Source organism: Chrysochloris asiatica, unplaced genomic scaffold (assembly GCF_000296735.1).
Source record: "Chrysochloris asiatica unplaced genomic scaffold, ChrAsi1.0 scaffold00126, whole genome shotgun sequence".
Taxonomy (NCBI): Eukaryota; Metazoa; Chordata; class Mammalia; order Afrosoricida; family Chrysochloridae; genus Chrysochloris; species Chrysochloris asiatica.
The window spans coordinates 5542569-5555692 of NW_006408644.1; the positions used below are offsets into that span (position 1 = coordinate 5542569).

Below are 13124 nucleotides of genomic sequence, written 5' to 3' on the forward strand. Positions count from 1 at the left end.
CCAGAAAGCAAGCCTCCATAAATTCACAGGCATTAGAATAGTACAGAGCATCTTCTCAGACCACAACACTATAAAACTAGAAATCAACAACAAGAAGGCCAAAGCAATAAAGTCGAATACATGGAAACTGAACAACACCCTACTGAAAAGCAACTGGGTAAAAGAAGAAATTAAACATGAAATCACCAAGTTCCTAGAAACAAACAAGAATGAAAACACAACAAACCAAAATCTTTAGGACACGGCGAAAGCAGTCCTGAGAGATCAATTTATTGTGATAAATGCACACATCCAAAAAGAGGAAAGAGACAAAATCAACACGTTAACACAGCACCTTCAACAAATAGAAGTAGATCAACAGAGGGAAACTACAGTTACCAAAAGAAGGGAAATAATAAAGATCAGAGCAGAAATAAATGAGATGGAAAACCGAAAAACTATAGAAAGAATCAACAGGACAAGAAGCTTGTTCTTTAAAAGGATTAATAAAATTGACAAACAATTGGCAAAACTAACTAAAGAAAAGAGGGAGGGGAAGTAAATTAATAGTATTAGAAACCACATAAGTGAAGTCACAACAGAACCAAAGGAAATAAAAAAGATAATAACAGAATATTACAAAGAGCTGTACTCCAACAAATTCGTAAATTTGGATGAGATGGATATATTTCTAGAAAAACATGACCTACCTAAACTTACTCACACTGAAATAGAAAATCTGAACAAACCTATAACAAAAGAAGAAATTGACCAGACCATCAAGAATCTCCAGACCAACAAAAGCCAAGGCCCAGACGGCTTCACGGGTGAGTTCTACCAAATATTCAGAGAAGAACTGTCACCAGTTCTACTCAAATTATTCCAGAACATAGAAGAGGATGGAAAACTCCCCAATACTTTTTATGAAGCAACCATAACCCTCATACAAAAACCGGGGAAGGACATCACTGGAAAATTATAGACCAATATCCCTCATGAACATAGACACAAAAATCATCAAAAAAAAAAAAAAAAAATCCTAGCCAACAGAATCCAACAGCACATCAAAAAAATAATACACCATTACCAAGTGGGTTTCCTAAAAGCTATGCAAGGATGGTTCAATATCAGGAAAACAATCAATATAATTCATCATATAAATAAGAAAAAGGAAAATAACCACATGATCATATCGATTGATGCAGAAAAGGCATTTGACAAAATCCAACATCCATTCCTGATAAAAACGCTCAACAAAGTAGGAATTGAAGGGATATTCCTCAACATAATCAAGAGCATATACACAAAACCAACAGCCTACATCACACTCAGTGGAGAGAAACTGTAAGCCTTCCCTCTGCGAACAGGAACCAGAGAAGGATGCCCTTTATCACTGCTTATATTCAATATTGTGCTGGAAGTGTTAGCGAGAGGTATACGGCATGATAAAGAAATTAAAGGCATCCAGATCGGCAAAGAGGAAGTAAAACTCTCCTTATTTGCAGATGATATGATCCTATAAATAGAAAAACTCAAGGACTCAGTAGGAAAGCTATTAGACCTCATCAAAAGATTCAGCAAAGTGGCAGGGTATAAGATCAACATACAGAAATCAATTGGATTTATCTATAGCAACAACAATAACGATAAAAAGGACATTAGGAATACAATACCATTTACAATAGCCATGCAAAAGATAAAATACCTAGGAATAAACATAATCAGAGAAACAAAGGACTTATACAAAGAAAACTACAAAGCACTATTACAAGAAACCAAAAGAGACCTACAGAAGTGGAGGAACATACCATGTTCCTGGATAGGAAGAATAAACATTGTGAAAATGACAATACTACCCAGAGCAATTTACACATACAATGCAATCCCAGTCTAGATTCCAAAAACTTTCTTCAAAAAGATGGAAAGGACAATTACTAATTTTATAAGGAAGGAGACCCAAGATAAGCAAAGCATTGCTTAAAAGGAATAATAAGGTTGGCAGCCTCTCACTCCCTGATTTCAGACTTTACTACATGGCTACGGTGGTCAAAACAGCCTGGTACTGGTACAATGAAAGAGACATTGATCAATGGAACAGAATCGAGAATCCAGATATCAACCCAACCACCTACAGCCAAATGATCTTCGACAAAATGCCTAAGCATATTACATGGGAAAGAGACAATCTCTTTAACAAATGGTGCTGGCAGAACTGGAAAGTGTTATGTAAAAGACAGAAACAAGACCTTTGCCTCACGCCATACACAAAAATGAACTCAACATGGATTAAAGACCTAAATGTAAATCACAAAATTATGAAGATCATCAATGAAAAAATAGGGACAAACGTGAGGGCACTAATCCAAGGCATAGACAGACTGCCACACATTTTGAAAAGTACATAAACAAAAATAGACAAAATAGATGAGTGGGACATACTAAAAATTAAAAACCTGTGCTCATCAAAAGACTTCACAAGTAGAGTAAAAAGGGAACCCACAGACTGGGAAAAAATCTTTTGCAATGACATATCGGATAAGGGACTCATCTCTAAAATATATAGGAAAATACTACACATATACAAAAACAAGACAAATAACCCAATTAAGAAATGGGCACAGGGTATGAACAGACACTTCACCAGCGAGGAGATCCAGGCAGCCAACAAATATATGAAGAAATATTCACGATCACTAGCCATTAGAGAGATGCAAATCAAAATAACAATGAAATATCATCTCACACCAACAATAACAGCAAAGATCAAAAAAAGTTGAGGACAATAAATGCTGGCAGGGATGCGGAGAGACTGGGACACTCCTGCATTGCTGGTGGGACTGCAAAATGGTCCAACCTCTCTGGAAAGCAATATGGCACTTCCTCAGAAGGTTGAAAATAGAAATACCTTATGATCCAGCAATTCCTCTATTTGGTATTTACCGACAAGAAAAGCGAACCACAACATGGGAAGATACATGCACACCAATGTTCATAGCTGTACTATTTACAATAGCAAAAAATGGAAACAACCAAAGTGCCCATCGACTGAAGAATGGATAAACAAGCTGTGGTACATACACACAATGGAGTACTATGCTACCTTGAAAAACAACACGGAAGCTACATGCCACTTCATAACATGGATGAACCTTAAGGACATTATGTTGAGTGAAATTAGTCAATCACAAAAGGAAAATACTGCATAGGACCACTATTGTAAAAGACTAAGAAAAAGAACCCATACTAATCCAATCAATTGGATTCCTAGCAGATTGCTAGGACGTAAGGGTAGGAATAAGGGTGGGAGGGAAAGGCGGAGCACAGGGCAGGGAATAGACACAAGATAATTTGGGTATTGGGGAGGGGGACAATATAAAAGTAGGGAGAGGGGAACAGAAGAACAAGGCAGACGGGAGAACAATTAGACAAGTATAAATGAGCTAATGGGACAGAGGTTAAAACAGATGTAGGCACAGCCTTGGAACAACAGGGCTCTGGGATCCAGAGACTGGGACAGGATTGGAAGGGGGGAATAATGTTGAGATACTTGGCTGACTTTTGAACCTTGGGTTTCCAAGCATTATAATATAAAACAGTCACTGGGGGCAGAGGAAAAGGAATAGCCAGAAATAACACCATAGAAAGCTTGTAAGTCCCTCTTCTGCCTATAACCAATTGGAATACCTAAAATGAGGCTACAATGTATCTAGTGAAGGAGACCTCATGAGGAGCCTCTGCATTACATAAGACTTATAGAAGAAAGCCTGAACCACATCCAGACCATCATAGAAGGGAAACTTTCCTCTTGAAAGGACAAGCAGACCAGCCTGGAGCAGCCAGAAAACCAGAAGACACTTCTTGAAAGAAGGATCTACAGGAAAAATGCAAAACAACAAGAGCAGTCTGACTGTAACCACAAGAACAAACAAGCTGTCTGTCCAGGAGACACCAAGGCAAGTGGTTGGATCCTCTCGGTGCAAGTCTTCCTTCAAGACTAAGACGCAAAGAGGAAACGCTATCTGATTGGCGACCATGCACGTCACCCATAAAGAGAAGTAACCAAAGAACATCAAAGAAGTAGTGAGCTAAGCCCTGCATCATTCAGCAGACTAGGGTGAGCCTGGGTGGAGACCTGGTCAGCCAGCAGTGAGTCAATACCTGGGGACTCATGGGCTCAGAGTCAGTGACACATCCACAGAGGACTTGAGTGGAGACCGAAGCAACCAACTGATAAGAAGAGGGCGGACAGATGCAGGAACACCCACACCTGCAGATGATACCCACTTGCGATGGCTCCAAAGATGGGACGAACAGAGCTCAACCCGAAAAAGAAACAACAGGAAAAAAAGCATCATCTGATAAATTTGATAAACTGGACATCCACCAATAAATGCAGCAGTCCAAAAGAGAAAATAAATCCCTCCTCCAAGAACTATTACCACCCCCTCCACACAAAGAGTAGATAAGGACGGCCATCCTGAACATTGACTAACCAAAATGAGAGAAGGGATACAAAAGCAAGAAGTGACTGGCTTACAATCTTTCAAGAGGGAACCTAGATCCACAGGGCAGGGAGGATGGTAGAGTGCCAGTGAGTAGTATCCGACGTGTCTAGGAAGGGCAGATGAAAAGAAATGCAGATGGGTCATTTGGGAAGCAAGGGTGAATAATTGTTACCAGGACTGATTGTGAGGACTGGAAATGTAAAGGTGGACATTTTATAGCAAGGAGGGGAGGGCCCTGGGACCATCAATGGAGAAGAGGGGAGAGCGGGACCCCACCCAGAGGAGCAGTGAGGCCTGAGACTGAGACAGAGAGGATGACTTGAAGAGAGAGGAGTGTCTGGGCACTAGGGATCCGGAGAGGGAGAGGGGCTGTGTGCTGAGGACCTTGAGGGGAGGACGGGCAGGATTGCAGGGTGTACCCTTTGGTTGGGTGATGATGCATGGACCGGATGGTAACTATGGCAATGAGACAATGTATGATGGAATGAATGTAAAACTAATGTTCCCCCATGTAGACTATCACACAATACACAATAAAACATTAAAAAAATAATTAAAGAAGTCTCTGTTTGATGTTACTTGCAAATTCAAATGGATATTTCCCATCTTATGACTCAGTGATGCATGATGTAAACCTCAAGCATTAAAATTGAGGGTACTTAAGTTTTTAATCAAATTAAAAGTCCATGACTCCTGCAGCACTAAAGGTGGAAAATAGAACCTTGGCTCAGAGGATTTTAATCTCAGCCTTGACAGAGAAGAAATTACTTGTTTTACTTGAGAAGCATTTTGCCTTCATTGCCCCTTTAATTCTTTCTTTTTTTTTTTTTTTCTTTTAATTCACCAGTTTCTCTTTTATAGCAAATAAGCATAACTAGAAATTTTGATGATGCCATTTTTCACGTTTTTCCAATATGGTTCAAGTTGCAGGATGAAGTCATATTTGATAAAATGTTCTGTTTACCATTTCAGAGCCACTGTTAAGTCACATGCAGATGTTTACGGAGACTGTGGTAACCACGGTCAGCACTCTCTGCATACTAATCACTTCGGTTCTACTGATGTTCCTGCTTAGGAGACAGAGTTGAGACAGGATGGCCAATTTTGTAGCTTCAGAGAATCTTTAGGATCTTTAATTTTTCTGCTTATAAGGTTTACATACATTTCTGCTTTCAGATGATAAATAACAGCCACCCTTTTGCAGGGGCAGCTTGTGCTGCGACTTCTAGAAGACTCCATCAGTACACTTTATTTGAAGGGCACCTGACTACAGGTAACCATGTTAGTAAAATATGTTTTTTTCTTCCAGGCTACCATTTAGTGTTAAATCAGAAAAATCATGTTTGTGAAAATTCAGATGGTCTACAGGTGGGCAATCACTCGGTTGTCAATCTGTTTTAACCTTCTTTTGACCACTGTTTATTTCCAAGCTCCATTTTTGTCACTTCTCACTTTGATATAAGTTTTTCATTGCAATTGGTCTGACCGGCAGCTGAAAAATGTGTTTCTTATTATGAGGATTTTGTTTATAATGTTTTACACAAGATCAAATGATTCAAAGATGCAAGTTCCTGGCCTAGGAAAAAACTGATATAATCTTTCTTGAGTTTGTCCAAACCGATTTCCAAAAGCATTTGAACTGGAGTAGTCCCACTGAGAGAAACTGTGTCCATGGTTCCATGATAAGACTGAAGAATTAGCTTACTCAGTAAACTGCTACTCCCACTATGGAGCCATGGTTATATGTCACCATGTTGTAGACTCTTGATAATCAATGTAAAACACCTCACCAAGTCTTGGTATGAAACCATGCTACTGCTCATTCTGCACCACAGCTGCTCAGCAAAATCAAGGTCTCCTCGTGCTGTGAAAACACTCTCAATGGAATGCTGAACCGCACAGTGCCATGTTTCACTGTCTCTGTGTCTTCTTCTTTTTTTTTTTTTTTTTTACAGAATCACCAAATCCATCCATTTTATTTAAGTTATTTAGAAGTTCCTGCACAAGTTCAATAGCAGATTTCACTTCTAGAGGCTCAGGACACTCAGATACACCCATCTTCAAACCATCAGCCAAGACAAGAAGAAATTTCAGTTGTCTGTGAAGATTATTCAAAAGACTTCTTGACTCTCCAGATTCCACTTTAATATTCAGAGTTGCTTTTGAAGAGAGTGGAGGGATTTCAAGAATTTCATCCACAGGACACCAGGATATCCATAGTGATTGTAGTTTGTGACATGGAGGTTGTATCATCCAAGGAAGTAGACTTGAAGAGCTCATACTGAACAAAGCCCCTGGTTGCTACAGTAGACAAATGATGTATTTTCTTGTGTGCATTTTTTAGGTCTTCAAGGCATACAGAATAATGTTTATCAGCTTTACAAGTGACCACATACAAGACAACGTCTGTAACACTGTTGTTAGTTGTGATGAGTTCAGCTCCTAGCCAACAGGTACTTTCAGGATCTGAACTGTCACATCTTATCCAAAGGGGAGGCAGGGCAGTAACTGGCCGACTAATCTTCAAATTGGGTCATATTAGGATTGTGAGCCAGAGTGTAAAGTCCAATTAACTGCCTTGCTCTCCGAACTGATAAAGCAAGTGGTCCAGCATTTTCACCAGTAGATAAATCAGAAATAGCTGTTTCTTCATACTGTGTTTCTTCAATATAACTTGTTTCTTCCTTTTCTAAAGGCACTTTTTCCATGATGAATAAATATCACATCATTTTCACTTAAAATATTCTTCAGAAGGTTTGGTCGACCTGTGCTGATCAACTGCACGTGGACATCATCAGTTGCAGTATGCAAGCGTAGAACTCCTCAGCTGCTTGATTCATTCATGCCCACATCTTTCCCCAAACTGCTGCCTCTTTAATTCTTTTGAGATCATAAATGCAATTGCTCAATGGTCATATGTTGTGCTGATAGAGGCACTTGTCTATTAAGTTTGGCTCTAGGCTACCATCAAACTTCCCATAGTGCATCAAGGGACTTTCAGTACTGACTTGGGTCAGATTGAAATGATCAGGCTAGAGCTAACATACCCTGACTCAGTGCATTACTCCTTACTGTCACTCTGTAAGGAATTTCATTTCTTTATTTACAGAATTTACTGAAGGAATCTGAGAGAGTTATCAAGATAAAATATAAAAATGAAAGCAAGAAAATGATAAATCCATTTTTACAATTTGAATCCCTACAATATGGATCTCTAACCTACCTCATCTTATCTCCAAACCAATACATTTCCTGCATTTCTAATATTTGTTCCTCCTTATCAGCTGCATAACATTTTTTCAATGAAAACACTGTAATAGCTGATGTGATCAAATATTTATTTTATAGTTTATAATACATTTTTAGAAACTCAAAAATGACCACATAATCTTTTGTGAAACTAATACTGAGAAGCAGAATTTATTAACTATGTCAATGATTAGTGGATACCTTATAACAAATGGATATAATCTATTGACAGAGTGCTTCTGTCAGTGCCACACTGCAACTACTAGCACCCCTTCACACCCAGAAAATGTTCCAAGTGAGAAAACGTTCAAAGGATCATGTTGGTTTTCTCTCAACTAAATCCCTAATCAGGACTTACAAAAAATATTGTATCATTGATGATATCTTTTCAATAATAAATATTTGTTCATTACCTACATGTGCCAAGGAAATGCAAAATGGATAATATACAAAGAAATATTGAAATACAAGAAAAAATAACAGTCAATGTTCGTATTCCTCTAAAATTATAGTTTACCATAGTTCTCTTAGATTGTGCAAACAACAACAAAAAATACGTGGAAGAATTTTCTATAATCATTTCCCTGCAAGTCAGCCTTATCCCAACAACTATATGCTGCTGGTATTACCAGCCCAGTGTCATGAATTGAGATTCTGAAGGTATTTAAATTCAAGGATTTGAATTCCAGTTTAGAAATAAATACTAGAGAATTCAATGACGTATACATCCATCTCTAAATTAAATTATCTCTTCACTAATGAAAGATCAAAATATGACTCAATGCTGCATAGCAAAACTAGGAAAAATCTAAATGTTTAATTGGTTTTTCTAAAGCTACATAAAATATTACTTAAAGAAGTTAAAATTTCCAAGAAGATATTAATAAAATTTCCAAGACTGGTAATCCAACCACTGTTAAGAATTCTGTTATTTCACATGTTTCAGGAAGGTCTACAAAATCCCAAAATCAAATGTGACCAGATTTGTTACTGGAGACATAATTCCTGATCTTTTTATCAAACGAGCATGCACAGTGGATCATACATTTTTAGATTCATTTCATTTTTGTAAAGTAGTCATGTTCTCTTAGTAAATAATCAGTAAAGAAAGAATAGGAATGGGTGTATTAAATACATGAGGTGAGAAAATCAATAACTAAGCTGTCATCTCTCCCACACTACATTCTGGAAGAGAACAAAGCCTCCCCAAATATTACTACTAGTTTTAACCATTCTTCATAAACCTACTACTTTCCTTACTGTAGAACTAGAAAAGGAAGCCTCATATTCCAGTATTTCCCAATAGATGTTACTAGAGAAGGGATATTAAAATGAGTTTGCTTTTTTTTTCTCCTTTTCCTCTTTCAGTGAAATGATCTATAAAATAAATAAATTAGTATAAAACTGAAGCCAAGAACCTCAGCTAAGTCAATACAAGCCAGAGAATGACAAGCTAGAGAGAGCTCCCTGTGTATTTTTAATTCCGCAGAGCAATATCCTATCCATTTATAGAAAATCACAAAGAAACAAAAGGGAATGCATATTCTAGTGATATATTGTTCTTTGTAATTGGTTCCCAAAGATTTTTGCAACTTTTATCCAAGAGGTTAGAAAATGCTGTTGTGCCGTATTGCCTATTACCTAACTTAGTTTTATGATGACATATTCTTCCCTTCTGAATACTTTACCTTTCCAACTGGTGAAACAATTTTAAAAAAACAAATAAGTAAATAAAAAGGCTTTCTGTTAAAACAATATTTTCTTTGCCACTATTCTGATTCCTAATTCAGCATCATTACTTCACAAATCAAAGGATCGTATTCCACATTAAATCAAGTAAAGGAGTACAAATGGGTGAAACCTGGTAACTTATTTCTCTCCCTAATGATGCTACTGAGACAAATACAGCTGTTTTCCAACAGGTGGTGAAAATAGAGTAAATAGATAAATATGTGCAATAGACACAAATTGCAAATATTACTGGTTTACTAGGACTTGAATGATTGGTGTGGTATGGCATGGAGCACATCTCTAGTTATGATGGATGACACTGCATAAAGCAAATCTCCGTGGGAAATTTCACTGGAGAGTTAGGAAAGAAATTAACCACTTCTAAGCCCTAATGTAAGGGGCTCTGGTAGAGTAGTGGTTACGAATCAGGCTGTAAACCTCAGGTCAGGAGTTCGAAACTACCAGCTGTTCTTCAGGAGAAAGATTCGGCTTTCTGCTTCGGTAAACACTAACAGCCTCAGAAATCTTATACAGGGTCGCTATGAGTCGGAACCGACTCCACGGCCCATAACAACCACTGCCACCAAACTCCAGTGTATTGAGTCCTGGTGTGGCACTGTGGGATAAAGCACTGAATTGCAAGGTCCATTTGAAACAAGAGGTCAGCGATTCAAACACACAAGCCACTCCTTGGAAACTTTATTCAGAGTCTCTAAGAGTTGGAACCCTAAAGTAAACAACAACAACAAAGCCTAAAGTATAGTCCTATTTAAGAGCATACTGCAAAACTTGTCTTAATTTGTTTTTTACGAAGAGGTTTGACATTCAGATTTAAAATCTGTGACTTTTGCCAATCAAATTAACAAATATTTTTAAGACAATATTCAGTTCCTGTGAAGGTGCAGAGAAATATGAGGGTAAGTAAAAAGGAATTGCTATATAATATAGTTTACAAACACAATTCACTTTGGTAATTAGTGAATGGAGCAGCCATCAAAGATGAAACTAGTTGTTTTCTCTCATCCAGATCAAAGATGAGTGAAGAAACTTGAAGACACATGGAAACAATTAGTCTAGTGGACTTTTTTATGGACAACATGAACATCTGCTTCCATGGCTATAGAACCAGAAGAATTAGATGATGCCCAGCTGTCACTATCAACTGCTCTTAAAGGGATCTGCAAATATATATATATATATATATATACTATAAAGTGCTATGTTGTTGTTAAGTGCCATCGAGTCTGTTCCGACCTACAGCAACCCTATATAGGATTTCCAAGGAGCAACAGATGAGCTTGAACCACTGACCTTGCAGTTCAAACCAACTTTGCAGTACAGAGCAGTCAAGAAATTAAACGACGTATTGCATTAGGCAAATCTGCTGCACAAGACCTTTTTAGTGTTGAAGAGCAAAGATGTCAGCTTGAGGACTAAGGTGCGCCTTATCCAAGCCACGGTAGTTTCAATCACCTCATATGCATATGAAAGCTGGACAGTGAATAAAGAATACAGTAGAAGAATTGATGCTTTTGAGTTATGACGTTGAAGGAGAATATTCAAAGTGCCATGGTCTGACAAAAGAGCCAACAGATCTGTGTTGGAAGAAGTTTAGCCAGAGTGCTCCTTGGAGGTCGGTGTGGCCTAACTTTGTCTCTCATACTTCAGACATATTGTCAGGGGGGACCAGTCAGTGGAGAAGGATATCATGTTTGGTAAGGTGCAGGGTCAGAGTAAAATAGGAAGACTCCCAGTGAGATGGATTGGCAATATGGCAGTATCAATGGGCTCAAGGGCCACAGCAATTGTGATTTTTGCCCAGGACCGGACAGTGTTTCATTCTGTTGTGTTTAAGTTCACTATGATTTGGTACCAATTCGATGGCACCCAACAACAATCCATAATTTGTTTATACACACAGTCGGATGACTTTGCATAGTCAATAAAATGCAAGAAAACATCTTTGTGGCATTTTTTGCTTTCAGCCAAGACTTACCTGACATCAAAATGATATACCTAGTTACAACTTCACTTCTAAATCTCGCTTGAATTCCTGGCAGCACCTTGTTGATGTTCAGCTGCAACAATTTTAGAATTTTCTTCAGCAAAATTTTACTTGCATGTGATATGAGTGATCTTGTGCCACAATTTCTGAATTCCATTGGGTCACCTCTCTTTGGAATGGAAACACATATGGAACTCATCCAATTGGTAGGCCAGATAGCCTACCAAGAAGTTCTCCAAATTTCTTGGCAGAGATGAGTGAGCACTGTCAATGCTGCATCAGTTAGTTGAAATAGTACATTTGGTATTCTGTCAATTCCTGGAGGCTTGTTTTATGGTAACTATTTCAGTGAAGTTTGGCCTTCTTCTTCCAGTGCTTCTTTCATTGCTTCTTGATCATATGCTGTCTCTTCAAATGGTTGAATATCAACTATTTCGTTTTTCTACAGTGAGTTTTAATATATCTTCCATCTGTTTTGATACTTTCTACATCATTAAATATTTTGCCGATATAATCCTTCAATATTGCAAATCAATGCTTGAAGTTTTTCTTCAGTACTTTCAGCTTGAGACATGTGGAGTGTATTCTTCCCTTTGGTTTCTAACTCCAGATCTTTGCACATTTTATTATATTATTTTACTTTGTCTTCTCAAGCTTACCTTTGAAATGTCCTGTACAGCACTTCTACTTCATCATTTCTCCCAGACATTTTAGTTTATGTATGCTCATGAATAAGTTTCAGAATCTCTTCTGATATTCTTTTTTTTTGTTTTTCTGAGTTTTTATTGTGAATTGAATAGTACTTTATATGGGAGAACATTGGTTTTACACTCATTTTTCGATTGCAATTATTACAATCTCCTCCATGCATCATCATTCAACAGTATTTGCTTCTATTCTCTCTGTTCTTTGTTTTTGTTTTTTTGTGGGGGGTGTCAGAATATGTATACAAAAACACTCATGAATATATAATCATTTAAACAACCAAAGGGCACATTCTGCAAGCCTGCTGCCTGGCCGATAGCACACAACCTTTCTCTTTCCATGAGTCTAGAGTCCTCAGATGCTCTATCTCTCTCCATGTCTTCATCTCTGTCTCCAACTCTGGTGTCACTGCTTCTCTGGATAGGATCCCACATTCCACTAGTTCTCTTCTCCCTTGATGGTACTAAGGTCCTCTGTTCCTGGACTGTAAGATTAACTACCCCCCTGCTTTTTTATTACAAAACTTATACCTTTATAGTTGTGACAGTCGCAATTAGTCATGCAATTGCGATACGTCGTTTAATTTCTTGACTGCTGCTTCCATGAATGTTGATTTGTTGTTGTTGTTGTTAAGTGCCGTAGAGTCGGTTCCGACCCATAGAGACCCTGTACAGGGTTTCCGAGGGTGTAAATCTTTACGGGAGTAGAAAGCCTCATCTTTCTCCCACAGAGCGGCTGGTAGTTTCGAACCGCTGACCTTAAGGTTCGCAGCCCGATTCGTAACCACTACGCTACCAGAGCTCAAAAAAGAATGAAGTATTTGACAATTCAAATAGTTTCTCCATTGATAAGAATGTTCTTTATTGGTTCAGTTGTGAGGAATTTTGTTTTCTTTACATTGATATGCAATCCATACTGAAGGCTGTGCTGTTTGATCTTCATCAGTAAGT

General features: G+C 38.0%; 1 pseudogene; it reads right to left on the bottom strand.

Moving 5' to 3' along the window:
- Window positions 1-6010: 6010 nt before the first annotated feature.
- Window positions 6011-13124, bottom strand: part of LOC102840119 — an 82501-nt pseudogene continuing 75387 nt past the window's right edge.